This window comes from Bubalus kerabau, chromosome 7, assembly GCF_029407905.1.
Source record: "Bubalus kerabau isolate K-KA32 ecotype Philippines breed swamp buffalo chromosome 7, PCC_UOA_SB_1v2, whole genome shotgun sequence".
Classification (NCBI taxonomy): Eukaryota; Metazoa; Chordata; class Mammalia; order Artiodactyla; family Bovidae; genus Bubalus; species Bubalus kerabau.
The window spans coordinates 60,179,327-60,198,174 of NC_073630.1; the positions used below are offsets into that span (position 1 = coordinate 60,179,327).

Consider the following 18,848-nt stretch of genomic DNA (forward strand, 5'->3'; position numbering starts at 1 on the left):
GTTCCAGAAGGAAAAGAGAAAAAGAGCAGAAAATGTATTTGAAGAAATAATGGTTGAAAACGTCCCTATCTTGGGGAAGGAAACAGACATCCAGATTTAGGGAGCCCAGAATTCAACACATTAAAAAGGTCATATACCATGATCAAGTGGGATTTATTCCAAGGATGCCAAGATGGCTCAATATCCACAAACCAATCAATGCAAAACACTGCATTAACCAAAGAAAGGATAAACATATGATAATCACAACACATAAATAAGAAACATTTGACAAAATTCATCATCCTTTTATGTCAAAATCCCTCAACAAAGTGGGCATGTATCTCATTGTACATCAATGTAGTAAAGGCTATAAATCACACACACAGCTAATATTGCACTCAGTGGTAAAAAGCTGAAATCTGAGATTAGAAACAGACAGGATGTCTGCTGTCACCACTTTTAACCAACCTAGTATCAAAAATTCTAGCCAAATCAATTAAGAAATAAAAAGAAAAAAATATTCACATCAGAAAAAAAGTAAAGCTGTCACTATTTGCAAATGACTGTACCTATAGAAAATCCTGAAGACTTTACCAAAACCTGTTAGAACTAATACAAAGTCAGTAAAGTTGTAGGATATAAAGATCAACTTACAGAAATCTGTGGCATAGCTTCACTCTAATAAAAGCCTATGAGAAAGAAATGAATAGCAATCTCATTTATAATTGTAATATTGTTAATAAGTTATAGAGAAAAGGGAACCCTTGTGCACTGTTGGTGGAAATGTAAACTGGTGCAGCCACTATGGAAAACAGTATGGCAGTTCCTCAAAAAAACTAAAAGTAGAACTACTGTATGTGGCAGCAAGTCCTCCTCTGGGTATTTACTCAAAGAAAATAAAAACATTAACTCAAAAAGGTATATGCATCATCATGTCCATTGCACCATTATTTATATTAGCTAAGAAAAGGAAATGACCTCAGAGTCCATTGATGGATGGATAAAGAAAGCATCAGTTCAGTTCAGTCACTCTGTCTTGCCCGACGTTTTGCAACCCCATGGACTACAGCATGCCAGGCTTCCCTGTGCATCACCAACTCCCAGAGCTTCCTCAAACTCATGTCTATCGAATCGGTGATGCCATCCAACCATCTCATCCTCCGTCATCCCCTTCTCCTTCTGCCTTCAATCTTTCCCAGCATGAGCATCTTTTCAAATGAGTCAGTTCTTTGCATCAGGTGGCCGAAGTATCAGAGTTTCAGCTTCAACATCAATCCTTCCAAAGAATATTCAGGGCTGATTTCCTTTAGGATGGACTGGTTGGATCTCCTTGCAGTCCAAGAGACTCTCAAGAGTCTTCTCTAACACCACTGTTCAAAGGTATCAATTCTTTGGCACTCAGCTTTCTTTATGGTCCAACTCTCACATCCATACATGACTACTGGAAAAACCGTAACTTTGACTAGGCGGATCTTTGTTGGCAAAGTAATGTCTCTGCTTTTTAATATGCTGTCTAGGTTGGTCATAACTTTTCTCCAAGGAGGAAGTTTCTTTTAATTTCATGGCTGCAGTCACCATCTGCAGTGATTTTAGAGCCTCCCCTCCCGCCAAAAAAAAAAAAAAAGTCTCTCACTGTTTCTATTGTTTCCCCATCTATTTGCCATGAAATGATGGACCAGATGTCACATAGTTTTCTGAATGTTGAGTTTTAGGCCAACTTTTTCACTCTCATCTTTCATTTTCATCAAGAGGCTCTTTAATTCTTTGCTTTCCGCCATGGGGTGGTGTCATCTGAATATTTGAGGTTATTGATATTTCTCCTGGCAATCTTGATTCCAGCTTGTGCTTCATCCAGCCCAGCATTTCAAATGATGTACTCTGCATATAATTTAAATAATCAGGGTGACAATATATAGCTTTGACACACTCCTTTCCCCATTTGGAACCAGTCTGTGTGCCATGTCCAGTTCTAACTGTTGCTTCTTGATCTGCATATAGACTTCTCAGGAGGCAGGTCAGGTCATCTGGTATTCCCATCTCTTTAAAAAAGCGTGGTATAGTGTATATACAAGTAACTATTGTGCAGCCCCATAAAAAAAAAATACAATCTTGCCATTTGCAACAACATCAATAGACCCTGAAGGTATAATTCCAAGTAAAGTAAGTTAGAGATGAAGACAAATACCATATGATCTCACTTATACATGGACTATAAAATAATTTTTTAATTAAAAAAGAAAAGCTCATATATACAGAAAACAGGGTGTCAGCATGAGGAACTGGAATTTGGGAGAAATGGGGGAAGGGGATCAAAAATTACAAATTATCTGTTAAAAATAAGTAAGTCATGGGGATGTGATATACAGTATGGTGACTATAGTGAATAATACTGTGTATATTTGAAAGTTGCTAAGGGATTAGATCTTAAAAGTCCCCATCAAAAGAAAATATATTTTATAGCAATGCATGGTGACAGATTTTAACTGGATTTACTGTGGTAAACATTTTGTGATGTATACAAATATTAAATCATTGTGTTGTACATCTGAAACTAATATAATGTTATATGTTAATTATACCTCAATAAAAAAGTAAAATAAAATTTTAAGAAAGAAAAAAAAAATCCTGGTAAACTTAAGCTGGCATGACACTTTCTCTATGCTGTGTGAATTTTCTATGCACTGGAAAAGCAAGACAAATTAAATATCATTCTAATTTTATGTACTATTACTTAACATAACCATCCATGATATCATCTAACATTTTTGATATTGCAGTCAAGTAATCATACTTTATTTCATAAGCAAAATGTAATGCGATTTTCTAACTTTATGGGGTTTCCCAGGTGTCTCAGATGATCAAGAATCTGCCCTCAGTGCGGGAGAGTCCAGTTGGATCCCTGAGTCAGAAATATTCCCTGGAGAAGGGAATGGCAATCCACTCCAGTATCCTTGCCTGGAGAATTCCATGGACAGAGGAGCCTGATGGGGTACAGTCCATGGGGTCACAAAGAATTGGACACAACTGAGTGGTTTACATGAAAAAGTATTACCTTGAATTAAAGAAAAAAAAACAAAAACAAAAACTAAGGCATCTTTCTAGCCCTCTGATGGGCACCTGCTGGAGCCCCATGCCCGTCTCTGAAGCCCATGTCCATGGTCCTACCATGACCCCACCACCTACACGAATTCCTACTGAGCTCTGGCCCCAGAGGGTTGAGGTACATGTTGGGACCTCCCACCGGTCACCTTTCTGCACCTGCACCTCTGTTCCTCTAGTGCTGGGATTAACCTCATTTGAGAGTAGGACTTACACTAGACCATTGACCCAGGAACTGCTGTAGATGCATGTATCCTAGAAAAAGAAGCAGAAAGGCTGCTGCACGCTCTAAATTGGCTAGAGAACCTTTCTAAAAAGGCACTGAAGTAAATCCCCCAGCTCCAACAGCCATAGGGAGACTGGTGGGAGCAAGCAGGCCAGGATGCCCTCACCAGGGAGCTTTGCCAGGGCATGTCTATGCCTTAGTGATGGCTTTAGTGGCTTCAGGTCCTGGGGACTCTGCAGCAGTTGTGCAGGTGAAGATGGGTCTCAAACAGGAGTCAAAAACTTCCTGAAGAATTTGTCATCCCAACCCCTCATTTTCCCAATTAAACATTTGGAAGGAAAGCTTTACCACAGAGTGTTTTTGGGTCAGTGAAACTACTATGTATATTACTATAATGGTGGATATATGCCATTTACATTTGTTCAAACCCTTAGAATGTACAACAAGAGTAAACCCTAATGTAAACTATAGGTGATTATAACATGTCAATGTATTAGATTCATCAACTGTTATCAAAGTAACACTCTGGTGGGGAATATTGATAATGAGGGAGCTTTGCATGTGAACAGGAAGGAAGTAAATTATAAAACTCTGTGCCTTCTCAAATTTCCTATGAATGTAAAACTGCTCTAAAAAATTAAGTCCATATAAAAATCATAAATTAATAAAAGGAAAGCATGGGGGAAAAGGACTTTGCTCCACAAGTTCCTGGGGCACTTGAACAAAGCTCCTTGTACCTCATTTATGCACAGTCCTTCACTTTTAAGCCAAAGTGCCCTGTTTTAGGGAAACTATTTTGTAATCAGATCCCAAACTCATAATGCCTTTTTATTTTATTTATTTATTTATTTATTGCTAGCAACCAGGATATATATATATTTACTTTACAATGTTGTACTGGTTTTGCCATACATCAACATGCATCCGCCACGGGTGTACACGTGCTCCCCATCCTGAATCCCCCTCCCACCTCCCTCCCCATATCATCCCTCTGGGTCATCCCAGTGCACCAGCCCCAAGCTTCCTGTATCCTGCATTGAACCTGGACTGGCGACTCGTTTCTTATATGATACTATACATGTTTTAATGCCATTCTCCCTAATCATCCCCCACCTCCCTCTCCCACAGAGTCCAAAATACTGTTCTATACATCTGTGTCTCTTTTGCTGTCTCGCATACAGGGTTGTCGTTACCATCTTTCTAAATTCCATATATATATGTTAGTATACTGTATTGGTGTTTTTCTTTCTGGCTTGCTTCACTCTGCATAATAGGCTCCAGTTTCATCCATCTCATTAGAACTGATTCAAATGTATTCTTTTTAATGGCTGAATAATGCCTTTTTAATACTCCACCTATTTCATCTTTCTCTTGACCTCAGAGAATACAAAGGTTGAAGCCTTTTTATTTCTCTGCATGTCTCATGGAAATCCTTACTTCCTATTTCTTCATGGCAAACCTCATACTCTCTTTTTATTTTACTGTATATATTGAGAGCTCATTAAACCACAGTCCAATTCATTAGATTCAAGAACAATTAATTTCTTCCTAGTAGTGAAGGGAATTATTTATATTTTTCTAGTGCAAAGAAAAGCTTTTAATAATTTGATAATTCCTCATAAAAATCTGATAGCATATCTTTCTTCCTTCACTGACCATTTAGATCCATGAACAAGTTGTGTCAGCTTGACTGTACACATAAATCATATCTTAAATCAGTGCATTTGTTTCTAATACTCCTGTTACTGCCCTAATCTAATTCATTATCATCTTTTACTTCTATCCTAGCATACTCAAAGGCACAATCCTTTCTTCTTCTTTTATGGAACTACTGGTCTTTAAAAAGACAGATACAACGTATATACCTGAAAAACAAGCAACCTTTGATTCATTATATACCAGCTTTAGAGACAGGGATATCCACTGTGGCTTTAACAGACTGATTTTTGTGGTAAGAGTCACTTTAGAGGAGTAATTTCGTATCATGGTGATAAAGACAGTGAAGAGGGAAAACAGCTTAGCATTTCTCAGCAGAAAATGTCTTCATAAATAACATAATATCAAAAGTGCAACTGTAGCTCTGACTATTTCTGGAGCTTCTGATGCATTTAAAATTTAAGTGCAAGTAGAGAATTCAAGAGTTTTTTGGATCTGTGGTTTCCAACTGTAGGAGAGTTTGAGACCCCAGGGGACATTTTCTTGATTATCCAGAGGATGCTACTTGCATGTAATACATAGAAGACAGGGATCTGACAAGTACATGGCAATATATAGGGCAGCCCTTCACAACAAACAATTATCCAGCCCACAGTGTCCATAGTCATGTTTGAGATCTATTTTGAACCAAGTCTCTCATTTTACATATGATGTATCTAAGGCCCAGGGGCTCAAAAGTCTACAGAAAAGCAAAATTTTCCCTCTCTCCTTCATGTGCAAATTAGGTATAATCCTAACAAGACTAACAATCCAACTATTGCATTCAATCTGCAGGAAAAACATAGTTTTTACAGGAATCCAGGCATCTATCAACATGATCACTAATTTCCTTTTATGGAAATGTTTAAATCTCATTGCTTTCCCTCTGTGGAAGAAAAAAAATTTACCAAGAAAGTGGTCTGATTTTAGGAAAAGCGATAGCCAAGGGTTTTCTTAAATTAAGTTTCTTGCAATAAACCAAAGAACAGAATTTGGAGCTTTCCTCTGGGATATAAATAAAACTCATATGAGCTTTGGAGAATTTGAATCACCCACTCTTTGGCACCTAAAAATTTCAGTTACCATAACATTATAGTGTGTGTGTGTGTGTGTGTGTGTGTGTGTGTGTGTGTGTGTGTGTGTAACCACTAATCTGATCACTTCACTCCCTTGCTTAAAGTTCACCAATGGCTTCTCACTGTAATCTCAATAAATCCCTCTTTCTTCAGTGCCTCTAGGAAATACTGGATCTCCTTTTCTCACCATTCTGACCTTACCTTTTCCCTGTCTCTCCTTTTCTCTACCTCAGAACTTTGAACTTATCCTTGCCTATACAGGAAGAGCTACATCCTCAGAATATTTTATTTTTAGCTCCTTCTCATCCTTCATTCATACCCTGGCAAAAATGTCATCTGTTCAGAAAACATCACCCTATTTAAAGAAAGTCGCCCATGATTACCTATAATAGTCACTGTTTATTTCCTTCATAACACTAAGAAAATCTAGAATTATTTATGCACTTTTTATTAATTTTTTCCTCCTACTAGAATGTAGAACTGTGTCTGTCTTGTTCAATGCTATAGCCACTGCACCTATGAAACTTAGCAGAACACAACAGATTTGTTAAACACGTGAATGAATGAAGTTAGTGACAATGATGAGAAAAGTGAGAGAGATTTCAGTGTGAGAATTCAGGTAAATAGAAAATGTTGCAAGGGGGCAGAATAAGTTCTTCCAGGAGCAAAAATGGTCAAATGAAAGGTTAAGAATGACTTTGTCAGGAGTGACATCTATAAGGAGTCAGTCCTGAAACAATAATCTAAACCAAGCACTACTTAATTCTGAATAAAATAAACAGCTAAAATAGCAATAGCAGAGATATTGTTTAAGGGTAGAAACTTAGAACTGGCAGAAAAATAAGTCCTAGATATCTAACACACAGTAAAGGGAACACAGACAGCAATATTTTATTATAATCTTCAAGCTGGCCAAGAGACTAGATCTTAATTATTCCCACCACACACAAATATGATAATTATGTGATATGATAGGGGTGTACTATAGGTACAATGACAATCGTATTATACTATTTAATGTATAAAATACACATATTATAATCCTAAATTTACACAATGTAAAAAAATCAGTGAAAAATCTCATTCTTTTAAGATTTCCTGCAGCTCTGTAACTTTGGTTTTATCATTTTCCATAGTTCAATGATTTGGGGTTCTCTGGTGTAAAATGAGATAGCACAATATCTCATAGACAGTATAATCTCATAGGGGCATTACTAGGATTAAACTGGATGGTACATGCAAGCATCTTATCAAAGTCTGGCACCTAGAGTTTAATAACTACATTACTGCTAGTTGGCATTATGGTTAATTAATGGTTTATTGCTGTTTGATTTCATATAATTTGATTGTTTGGCTTTAAACAAGAAAACAAAGATGTTTTTTAAGAAACCCAAAAAGAATTGTGTTGATGCTTCAAAAACAGCAGCCTAGGGATAAATGAGGGACTGGCACACAGCTCCAGGCAGAGCCCAAGTGGGATATAATGCGGATGGAAGAGCTGATGGCAATGTGAAAGAAGGCAGACAAGTTCTTCTGGCCCATGGGAGGGAAGAGGGACGTGTAACACAGTGGATCCTGAAGGTTTATTGCCCACAGAAGAGTAAAGAGTTGGTCTAGTGTTACACCGTTATGGATGGAAAAGGAGAAAGATAATTCGAGAAACTTTTTAGGGAAAATAATAGCTAGAATTAGGAGCTACCTATTTGAAACAGAAAAATAAAGGTGGAGAAAATGAACTTAAAAATATTGCAAAGGTTTGAAATATAAAACTGTTCTAGACTTTCTAGTTCTTTCTCAAACTTTACGGTTTATCAATATACATGCATCTCTATAGCACATATGTTTTTGTCTATTTTTGTGTCAATTTTATTTTCTTCTTCCCATTCCTTTTCCTCTCTCTCTTTTAATTTGGCTTTTTTTTTAGGGGAGACATTTTGAGTATGTTCTCAGATGTTTTCCATGGGGAATAATAACTAAAGTGAGCGATATATTCCCTTTCTAGAGATACTTGTAACATGAGCTTCATGGCTTCATGTGATTAAAATAATCTCTATTTGCTTCAAAATAGTGATGAGGCTGTGTCTCCCACACAGTTCTAAACAACTTGAAGTAAGAGCATTTGATATTTGCTCTCCCTCCCTGCTGTTGAGTACTGTGTCTGTCTGACATACTGCCAGCATCTAACAAATATGTTGATATTACATGAATTAGTAGTATTTATCTGCTTTCAAAATGGCATCTACTAAAGGACCAAACACAAATTTCATGAAAGAAAAACTATGGCTATATTGAAATGGAAGCAACTTTATTCACCGCAGTTCCTCATAAGGAATATCTTAAAAGGCCCTTGAGGCAGAAGTTGAAAGCCCAGAGGAACCTCAGTTTGGTCTGAACCAATTCTGGGAGAAAAATGCAGAGGAAATGGAGGGCAGGGGTGCAATTTGGTAGGGGGTGGAGATAACAATTTTGCGATCTACCTGTGCAAATGCCCTCTTCCTTAGATCTTCTAAATTTCTCGTGAGATTTCTAAGCTGATAAAATGTCTCCTGACTCTTCCATGGAAGCTAGTGAGAGAGCTAAATAGCGGAGGGTCTAATTGACAGTGTGCATTGTCCACTTGGGGATGGCAAATAAACAATGAAAGAGCAACCAAACTCCTCAGTAATAAAAGGTAAAAATTAAGACCATAATGAGCCAATTCCTTTCTAGTCAATTAACATTTACAAACCATTACTGTTCCTTGACATTTAGGGGATAGAAGGAACAGTCTAATACTTTGGTACTGGTAAAAAAGCAGACAAAGTATATCTCATTGTGAATATGTTCTTTGACCAGGCAATTCTACTTCTAAAGAACTACTCTAACTAAACAATTGGAAATAAAAGATAGTCTTTGTGCCCAAAATGTTGAAAATGAAAGCTACCTAAATCTTTAACTTTAGACATATTTATGTGCATTTGTTGAATATTATACAACCACTATAATCTATGTTTGCAAACATTTTAATATAAAGAAAAGTGAATATTATTTAAAAGCAATAAGAAAGAACAAGATAAAAATTAAATATTGATTATGAGGCTCTTTACACGTATATAAATATATACGTGTAAATATATATTTACTTCTGTACTTTTTAAGTTATATACAATGAGCAGTTATAGAAAGAAAACAAGGATGTAAAACTTTGAAAAGATTCCTTCTTGACCCGTATCAGCTTAATTATAAACGGTGAGCAACAGCTGTAGCAGCACAGAGTACAACTAGTGCCTGGATCTTGGTTCTCATACCATTCCCCAAGGGAAGGAAGCATTGCTCCTTGGAGAAATGGCTGACCTGGGATAGAAGCAAGGAGCTCACAAGATGAGCCTGGAGCAGCCTGTAGTACCCAAAAGTAAAGCAGTGCTTTGAAAATGTAAGGGATTATAAAAGGGACACAGGAGTAAACTGAAAGCAGACTCAACAGCCAAAGCTGGAACAATTTGAGAAACAGAGTAGTACTGGAGTCCATACTGATAGAAATCAACGATCAAACATATGAAAAAGTGGAGAAGAACAGACAAATATGCCTTGCAGAAGAATTCCAAGTAATTTATATAGATAATTATATAGATAATGGCCATATATTCCCAGACCTTAAATGTGGGCTGTGTGTAATGATGTCCTTCCAAAGAATATAGCAGGGAAAGAGGAAAAAAAGCGTAACTTTCTAATGAAGAAACCAGATAAACACTACATCTACTGGGTGATTATCAGCTCAGATCAGTTGCTCAGTCCTGTCCGACTCTTTGCGACCCCATGAATCGCAGGGACTCCAGGACTCCCTGTCCATCACCAACTCCAGGAGTTCACTGAGACTCACGTCCATCGAGTCACTGATGCCGTCCAGCCATCTCATCCTCTGTCGTCCCCTTCTCCTCCTGCCCCCAATCCCTCCCAGCATCAGAGTCTTTTCCAATGAGTCAACTCTTCGCATGAGGTGGCCAAAGTACTGGAGTTTCAGCTTTAGCATCATTCCTTCCAAACAAATCCCAGGGCTGATCTCCTTCAGAATGGACTGGTTGGATCTCCTTGCAGTCCAAGGGACTCTCAAGAGTCTTCTCCAACACCACAGTTCAAAAGCATCAATTCTTCAGCGCTCAGCCTTCTTCACAGTCCAACTCTCACATCCATACATGACCACAGGAAAAACCATAGCCTTGACTAGACGGACCTTTGTTGGAAAAGTAATGTCTCTGCTTTTGAATATGCTATCTAGGTTGGTCATAACTTTCCTTCCAAAGAGTAAGTGTCTTTTAATTTCATGGCTGCAGTCACCATCTGTAGTGATTTTGAGGCCAGAAAAATAAAGTCTGACACTGTTTCCACTGATTCCCCATCTATTTCCCATGAAGTGATGGGACCGGATGCCATGATCTTCGTTTTCTGAATGTTGAGCTTTAAGCCAACTTTTTCACTCTCCACTTTCACTTTCATCAAGAGGCTTTTGAGGTCCTCTTCACTTTCTGCCATAAGGGTGGTGTCATCTGCATATCTGAGGTTATTGATATTTCTCCCAGCAATCTTGATTCCAGCTTGTGTTTCTTCCAGCCCAGCATTTCTCATGATGTACTCTGCATATAAGTTAAATAAACAGGGTGACAATATACAGCCTTGAACTCCTTTTCCTATTTGGAACCAGTCTGTTGTTCCACGTCCAGTTCTAACTGTTGCTTCCTGACCTGCATACAAATTTCTCAAGAGGCAGATCACGTGGTCTGGTATTCCCATCTCTTTCAGAATTTTCCACAGTTTATTGTGATCCACACAGTCAAAGGCTTTGGCATAGTCAATAAAGCTGAAATAGATGCTTTTCTGGAACTCTCTTGCTTTTTCCATGATCCAGTGGATGTTCACAATTTGATCTCTGGTTCCTCTGCCTTTTCTAAAACCAGCTTGAACATCAGGAAGCTCACAGGTCACATATTGCTGAAGCCTGGCTTAGAGAATTTTGAGCATTGCTTTACTAGCGTGTGAGATGAGTGCAATTGTGCAGTAGTTTGAGCATTCTTTGGCATTGCCTTTCTTTGGGATTGGAATGAAAACTGACCTTTTCCAGTCCTGTGGCCACTGCTGAGTTTTCCAAATTTGCTGGCATATTGAGTGCAGCACTTTCACAGCATCATCTTTCAGGATTTGGAATAACTCCACTGGAATTCCATCACCTCCACTAGCTTTGTTTGTAGTGATGCTTTCTAAGGCCCACTTGACTTCACATTCCAGGATGTCTGGCTCTAGGTCAGTGATCACACCATTGTGATTATCTGGGTCGTGAAGATCTTTTTTGTACAGTTCTTCTGTGTATTCTTGCCATCTCTTCTTAATGTCTTCTACTTCTGTTAGGTCCATACCATTTCTGTCCTTTATCGAGCCCATCTTTGCATGAAATGTTCCCTTGGTATCTCTAATTTTCTTGAAGAGATCTCTAGTCTTTCCCATTCTGTTGTTTTCCTCTATTTCTTTGCATTGATCGCAGAAGGCGGCTTTCTTATCTCTTCTTGCTATTCTTTGGAACTCTGCATTCAGATGTTTATATCTTTCCTTTTCTCCTTTGCTTTTCACTTCTCTTCTTTTCACAGCTATTTGTAAGGCCTCCCCAGACAGCCATTTTGCTTTTTTGCATTTCTTTTCCATGGGGATGGTCTTGATCCCTGTCTCCTGCACAATGTCACAAACCTCATTCCATAGTTCATCAGGCACTCTATCTATCAGATCTAGGCCTTAAATCTATTTCTCTCTTCCACAGTATAATCATAAGGGATTTGATTTAGGTCATACCTGAATGGTCTAGTGGTTTTCCCTACTTTCTTCAATTTAAGTCTGAATTTGGCAATAAGGTGTTCGTGGTCTGAGCCACAGTCAGCTCCTGGTCTTGTTTTTGCTGACTGTATAGAGCTTCTCCATCTTTGGCTACAAAGAATATAATCAATCTGATTTTGGTGTTGACCATCTGGTGATGTCCATGTATAGAGTCTTCTCTTGTGTTGCTGGAAGAGGGTGTTTGTTATGACCAGTGCATTTTCTTGGCAAAACTCTTATTAGTCTTTGCCCTGCTTCATTCTGGATTCCAAGGCCAAATTTGCCTGTTACTCCAGGTGTTTCTTGACTTCCTACTTTTGCATTCCAGTTCCCTATAATGAAAAGGACATCCGTTTTGGGTGTTAGTTCTAAAAGGTCTTGTAGGTCTTCATAGAACCGTTCAACTTCAGCTTCTTCAGCATTACTGGTTGGGACATAGGCTTGGATTACTGTGATATTGAATGGTTTGCCTTGGAAACGAACAGAGATCATTCTGTCGTTTTTGAGATTGCATCCAAGTACTGCATTTTGGACTCTTTTGTTGACCATGATGGCTACTCCATTTCTTCTGAGGGATTCCTGACCGCAGTAGTAGATATAACGGTCATCTGAGTTAAATTCACCCATTCCAGTCCATTTCAGTTCACTGATTCCTAGAATGTCGACATTCACTCTTGCCATCTCTTGTTTGACCACTTCCAATTTGCCTTGATTCATGGACCTGACATTCCAGGTTCCTATGCCATATTGCTCTTTACAGCATCAGACCTTGCTTCTATCACCAGTCACATCCACAGCTGGGTATTCTTTTTGCTTTGGCTCCATCTCTTCCTTCTTTCTGGAGTTATTTCTCCACTGATCTCCAGTAGTATATTGGGCACCTACTGACCTGGGGAGTTTCTCTTTCAGTATCCTATCATTTTGCCTTTTCATACTGTTCATGGGGTTCTCAAGGCAAGAATACTGAAGTGGTTTGCCATTCCCTTCTTCAGTGGACCACATTCTGTCAGATCTGTCCACCATGACCCGCCCATCTTGGGTTGCCCCACGGGCATGGTTTAGTTTCATTGAGTTAGACAAGGCTGTGGTCCTAGTGTGATTAGATTGACTAGTTTTCTGGGAGTATGGTTTCAGTGTGTTTGCCCTCTGATGCCCTCTTGCAACACCTACTGTCTTACTTGGGTGATTGTGGTCAATATTAATAATGGAAAACCCTGATGATAGCATATATTTTTTATATAACGTGATAAACATGTCAGTTTTTCTTTATGGTCTTTCTCTCAAAAAACCATAACTAATTCCAGGCTAATAAGAAAACCATTTGACAAATTATAATACAGAAGCATCCTACAAAATACCTGACCAATAATATGAAAAACTATCAAGGCCATCAAAAGCAAGGAGAGTCTGAGGAACTGCCACAGCTAGGAGGAACATAGGGAGATGTGACAAGTAAATATAAGTTGCAATCTTGGATGAGATCCTGGAACAAAAAAAGGTGGGGGGGGACTAGGAAAAAATCAAAGAAATCTGAATACACTGTGGACTTTAGATAAAATAACATATATAATAATATATTATTTTAGGCTCATTATTTGTGTAAAATAAGTACCATATTAATTGATGTAAGATGTTTTTAATGGGGGAAACTGGGTGAGGGAGCCCAGTGGGGAACTCGCATTACTATCTTTTCAAATTTTCTGTAAACTTAAAACCGTTCCAAAAACAAAGTCTATTAAAATAGAATTTGTGATTTTATGTTAAATTTCTTCATCTAGTTAAACTATCAGGTATGACATGATTCTCAAAAGAATCACCTTGCATGTATATTTTCTTAGGAAAATTCTAGAAAAAATGCTCTCCCTAACAAAGGGTAGCAAATAAGAAAAAAGGCAAAATGGGATTTAATACACAGGACACAGGGAGAAGGCAATGGCACCCCACTCCAGTACTCTTGCCTGGAAAATCCCATGGGCGGAGGAGCCTGGTAGGCTGCAGTCCATGGGGTCGCGAAGAGTCAGACATGACTGAGCAACTTCACGTTCACTTTTCACTTTCATGCATTGGAGAAGGCAGTGGCAACCCATTCCAGTGTTCTTGCCTGGAGAATCCCAGGGACAGCAGAGCCTGGTGGGCTGCCATCTATGGGGTCACACAGAGTCAGACACAACTGAAGCGACTTAGCACACAGGAGACAACAAGAAATTCCTAAGGTGATGGCATAAGAAAATCCTAATATAAGTCTGAGTAGCCAGTGTAGAGAGCAACCAGTCCAGACCTACATGGGAGGACAGCTGTTTTAGCAACAGTCATGGCTCCAAGGGGAAAATATGTATGCATGTACAGAGAGAAAAATTTACATTCACACTAATGACGGTTATACAGAAAATTAAGAAACAAAAACAACAATAGAAATACAGGCAATTATTTCCTGCAAGGAAAAAAAAGTTGCACAGGAAAGGAAATATGAATAATACTACCATAGTCATGAAAATGTAACATATGGAAATGTTATCTAAAGGTTATGCACACATCCCCCTCTTTACCAAAGTTTGCTTTATGGCCACTTTGCTTTTACAAAAGACCTACATTAGTACCTGTTTTTGCTAACCCATAGAAATCAGAGGATTTTTGCTGTTACCAAAAAATGACCAAAAGGGAAATAGCATTTGTTTTGCAGTGAGCCAGTATAGAGGTGGCATGTACCATGAGTAGTGACGGTGGTACCAAGTGCCCGCCCTAAGATCTACTCTCAGCATCTCTGTATTAAGCCACCGTAGCTTAAACTGTTTCTGTGAGCCTCTGAACTTTATCTCAAATTATTTTGTTGCATTAGCAGGAAGTGGCCTAGGGTGATTGCTTCTTTATGCCATTTTGGCTTATGACAAATTTCATAGGAATGTTCTACTTTTGGATAGCAGGGGAAAACTCTAACTATATTGCAAACATAGAGGAAGTAGATTGTAGGAAGGGGGTGTGGGAGAAATGCATAGGGGGTTGTAAAGGAGCTAAATCTTTACCTTTAACAGCAGGAAGTCGGATGTTATTTTATCTTTAATTTGCTCTTTTCCTAACTTCATAAAGTGAATATTTAAATCATTGATTTTTAAGTCTTTTTCCTTTTTAATATGATCATTTAGTTCTATAAATTTTCTTCTTAGTGCTGTTTTAGGTACATCTCATAATATTGTTTATATTTTTCATTGGGCATTAGAATTACAATGTAGAGTGTCAAAAATTGAAAGTAAATACCATCAGTGTGTATATATATATATAAAAATGTTATTCAGAGATAAAGATCAGATAAAGCAGAAAGTAAACACTATTTGCCTCTGAGAACAGAAATTAGAAGAGAGGTAGGGTAGTGTGAGCGGAGAAGGCAATGGCACCCCACGCCAGTACTCTTGCCTGGAAAATCCCATGGACAGAGGAGCCTGGTGGGCTGCAGTCCATGGGGTCGTGAAGAGTTGGACATGACTGAGCAACTTCACTTTCACTTTTCACTTTCATGCACTGGAGAAGGAAATGGCAACCCACTCCAGTGTTCTTGCCTGGAGAATCCCAGGCACGGGGGAGCCTGGTGGGCTGCGGTCTCTGGGGTCGCACAGAGTTGGACACGACTGAAGCGACTTAGCAGCAGCAACAGCAGGCTAGTGTGAGGCGAGTTACTGTTGTTTTTCTTTAGTTCTTGTTAGCACAAGTGTGAAAGTACAGATTTAATCATAAACCTAAAATGAAACCAAATCCTGTGAACTCTGAATTGAAATGACAATAAAAATGCAACTTTCCTTCATAGTCATTTTCTACACAGGCAAATTAGGTAACCAAATTAACTGATCTCCAAGAATGGACCTAAAATCCTCCTACTTAACCTTTTGCAGAGTTAATATCATGCATTGGGCTCCCTGGGTGGCTCAATGGTAAAGAATCTACCCGCCGATGTAGGAGACACTGGTTTGATCCCTAGGTCAGGAAGATTCCCTCGAGAAGGAAAAGGCAACCCACTCAAGTGTTCTTGCCTGGAAAATCCCAGGACAGAGGAGCTTGACAGGCTACAGTTCATAGCGTTGCAAAGAGACAGGACTAAGCGACTGAGCCCACGTTGGACTGAGACCTTTTGCTTGCATTACAGATGTGTACTATTGTGAATTCAGTAGTGAAAATATACTGACAGTCTCAAAACTCTGAGAAAACTCCAAGAATCTACTATTCTGAAAGATCTTTTAAAAAAAAGAAAAGAAAAACAAACAGCACCACAAGCAACCATATAAGCGTTGTTCACCCAAATGCAGATGAAACTGAAAGCACCCATCTGCTTGGTAGTGCCGCTGGACAGGCCACTGTCTCCCTTTAGTTCTTAGGACAGTATAGAAACTTAAAGGTTGTTCATGAATCAATCCCTCTGCAGTAGATTAATCATCTAGCCCACACTTAAAATAATGCATCCTTAATTGCTATAGAAACTTAGAGTTGGCAGGACCCATGGCTAAGAAGTTTCAAAATCAAAAAGGTTACATGTTCCAAGTTTACCCAGATTATTAGTAAAAAGGACCAGATAAACATAGGAAATCCTTGCTCTTGCTCCAGCTCTTCTTGGCTGGCAGGCTAATAATCTTTTCCTTCCTATTTACCTAGTTATCTACTTCGTCTGAGTCTTATTGCTAGTTCCTGCTCATCAATTTGATATCTGTATTTTATCTGGCTACCCACTAACTCTCTAACCTCATCCTTGACCACTCTCATCTCTGCTCACTTCTCTCTGGCCAAAGAACCCCCACCCCAAGGCCATGTACTTGTTCTCCTACCTGAAGAGAAAGCCATCCCATAAAAAATAACCAATAACTCAGGCGGTGCAGTGGTAAAGAATCCTCCTGCCAATGTAGGAGATACAAGAGATGCAGATTCAATCCCTGGGTTGGGAAGATTCCCTGGAGAAAGGAATGGGTATCCACTCAAGTATTTTTGCCTGGAAAATCTCCATAGACTGAGGACTCTGGCAGGCTATGGTCCATGGGGTCGTAAAGAGTCACACATGGCTGAGCACACACACAGACACACAACCCCCAATACTTTCTGCTTTATTTTTCTCCATGACCTTTATTACCATCTTACATATCATATATATTTACTTATTCATTTGTATACCTTTCTTTTTCCATGAGAGAATATAAGCTCCATAAAAAGGGTTTGCTTATATTTTAACTGCTATGTTCTCAGTGCTTAGAAAAAATATGACTGGCACATAGGACTGACTCAACATTTGCTTAATGAAGGAATGCAAGAATTTTAACAATATAATTGAAATGTTTAAAATATATATTTGGATATTTAAAACTCAGACAGGATATTCATTTTTATTTCAACTAATCACAGAAGTTTCTCCAAAATGAGTATCTACTACAATACAGAAAAAAATCTTGAAAATTACAGAAAAAGTACCAAATTTTCTATAACCATACAAAATAAAATTACAAAAAGATAACTAAAAATCTCAACTTATAATTTAACATTCTTTTAACCAAATCTTGGGGTAAACAGAAAATGTAACATAAATTAAATTACATTAAATTGGATGAGATAGAGCCAAAACCATGAGAAAGAAATATTTATCTACTTATCTTTAAATTCTTATTGTAGCAAAGAAGACATACTGATAAATGAGAAATAAACATTCAACAAAAGAAATCCAAAAAGTAGAATGTAAGAAAGTAAATGCAGAATATAAATATCAGTAAAAATATAAAAAAAGGCAAAAGGAAAAATATCAACAAAATCCAAAAGTTAATGCTTTTAAAAGATTAATAAATTAAGGAAAATTCTAGTGAGATTGTCTATAAAAAAATTCAAGAGGCAGTCACACAAACACACATAAAATACACAAATGCACATACACATATGTTCCTACGCTATTAGGGATAAAGAAAGTAAATAAAGTTGCTTATATACTAAAGATCTAAAAATATCATGAGACTCATGATTTTATTGGAATAAAATGAAAAATTTCTGGAAAATTATAATTTATCAAAATTCACTCAAGAAGTAGAACAACTATAACAGAAGAGAAAGAGAAATAGAATAGAATTCACACATACACAGTAAATCCATAGTAGGTGAATGGGGACATCTAGGCGGTTTTGTAAAAAAACAAAAAAAAAGTTATCCAACGTCTAGTAAACAGATGATACAAACTGTTCCCAGGAAAAAAAAAAGAACAGTATAAAATACTAATATTTGATAACAGTACAGGAAATGAACATATGTGCAAAATTTCCAAAGAGTATCTTAGCAAAATATGATAATTCTTACCTACACAAGTCTTCCACATGTGAAACCTGCCCTAATCCAGTCTTGCCTATAACTAAGTGAAAGTCTGCCTAACTCTGAGATTACAAGTAAGCCTCCAAGTTTGGTTCTATAAACTGCTCTTTAATTTTATCTTTAATAATAAATATTTGGCCTCCTTATTTACTCCTTTATCAAATTATACTGAATTTCAGCAGGGAAAGGAAGAAGGGTACAATTTATTGAGGTGCTATGAATGAGTGTTTCATATATGTCAAGCTATCTAAAATTTTTGTAACTATTAACTCATTTAATTTTCACAATATCTCTATCTGGCACAATATTTGTAAACTGAGGAATGCCCAAGTTTAAGTGACTTATTTAAGATCTTATAGCTAGTGAGGATGGAGTCTGGATTTCAATTCTGATGAAATGAATTAACTGATTTTATAAACCAGTGGTAAAAGGAAGGCATATTAACAAAGTGGAGCTCTAACTATATCAAGTAAAAATATAATACTTCATGTAATACCCCCAATGAATTCCAAAAGCATCAAAAAACTCAATATAAGAAATAAAAGTCAAACTTTTAGAGAAGAAAACATGAAAATACATCTTTGTGGAAGGAGAGAGAAGATTTGCATATTCATGAA

At 37.7% G+C, this 18,848-nt stretch overlaps 1 protein-coding gene across 1 annotated transcript in view; it reads right to left on the minus strand.

The window, feature by feature from the left end:
- The window catches only part of ARAP2 (ArfGAP with RhoGAP domain, ankyrin repeat and PH domain 2), a 573,065-nt gene that overhangs the window by 550,966 nt on the left and 3,251 nt on the right, over nucleotides 1–18,848 (minus strand). The window lies entirely within an intron of this gene.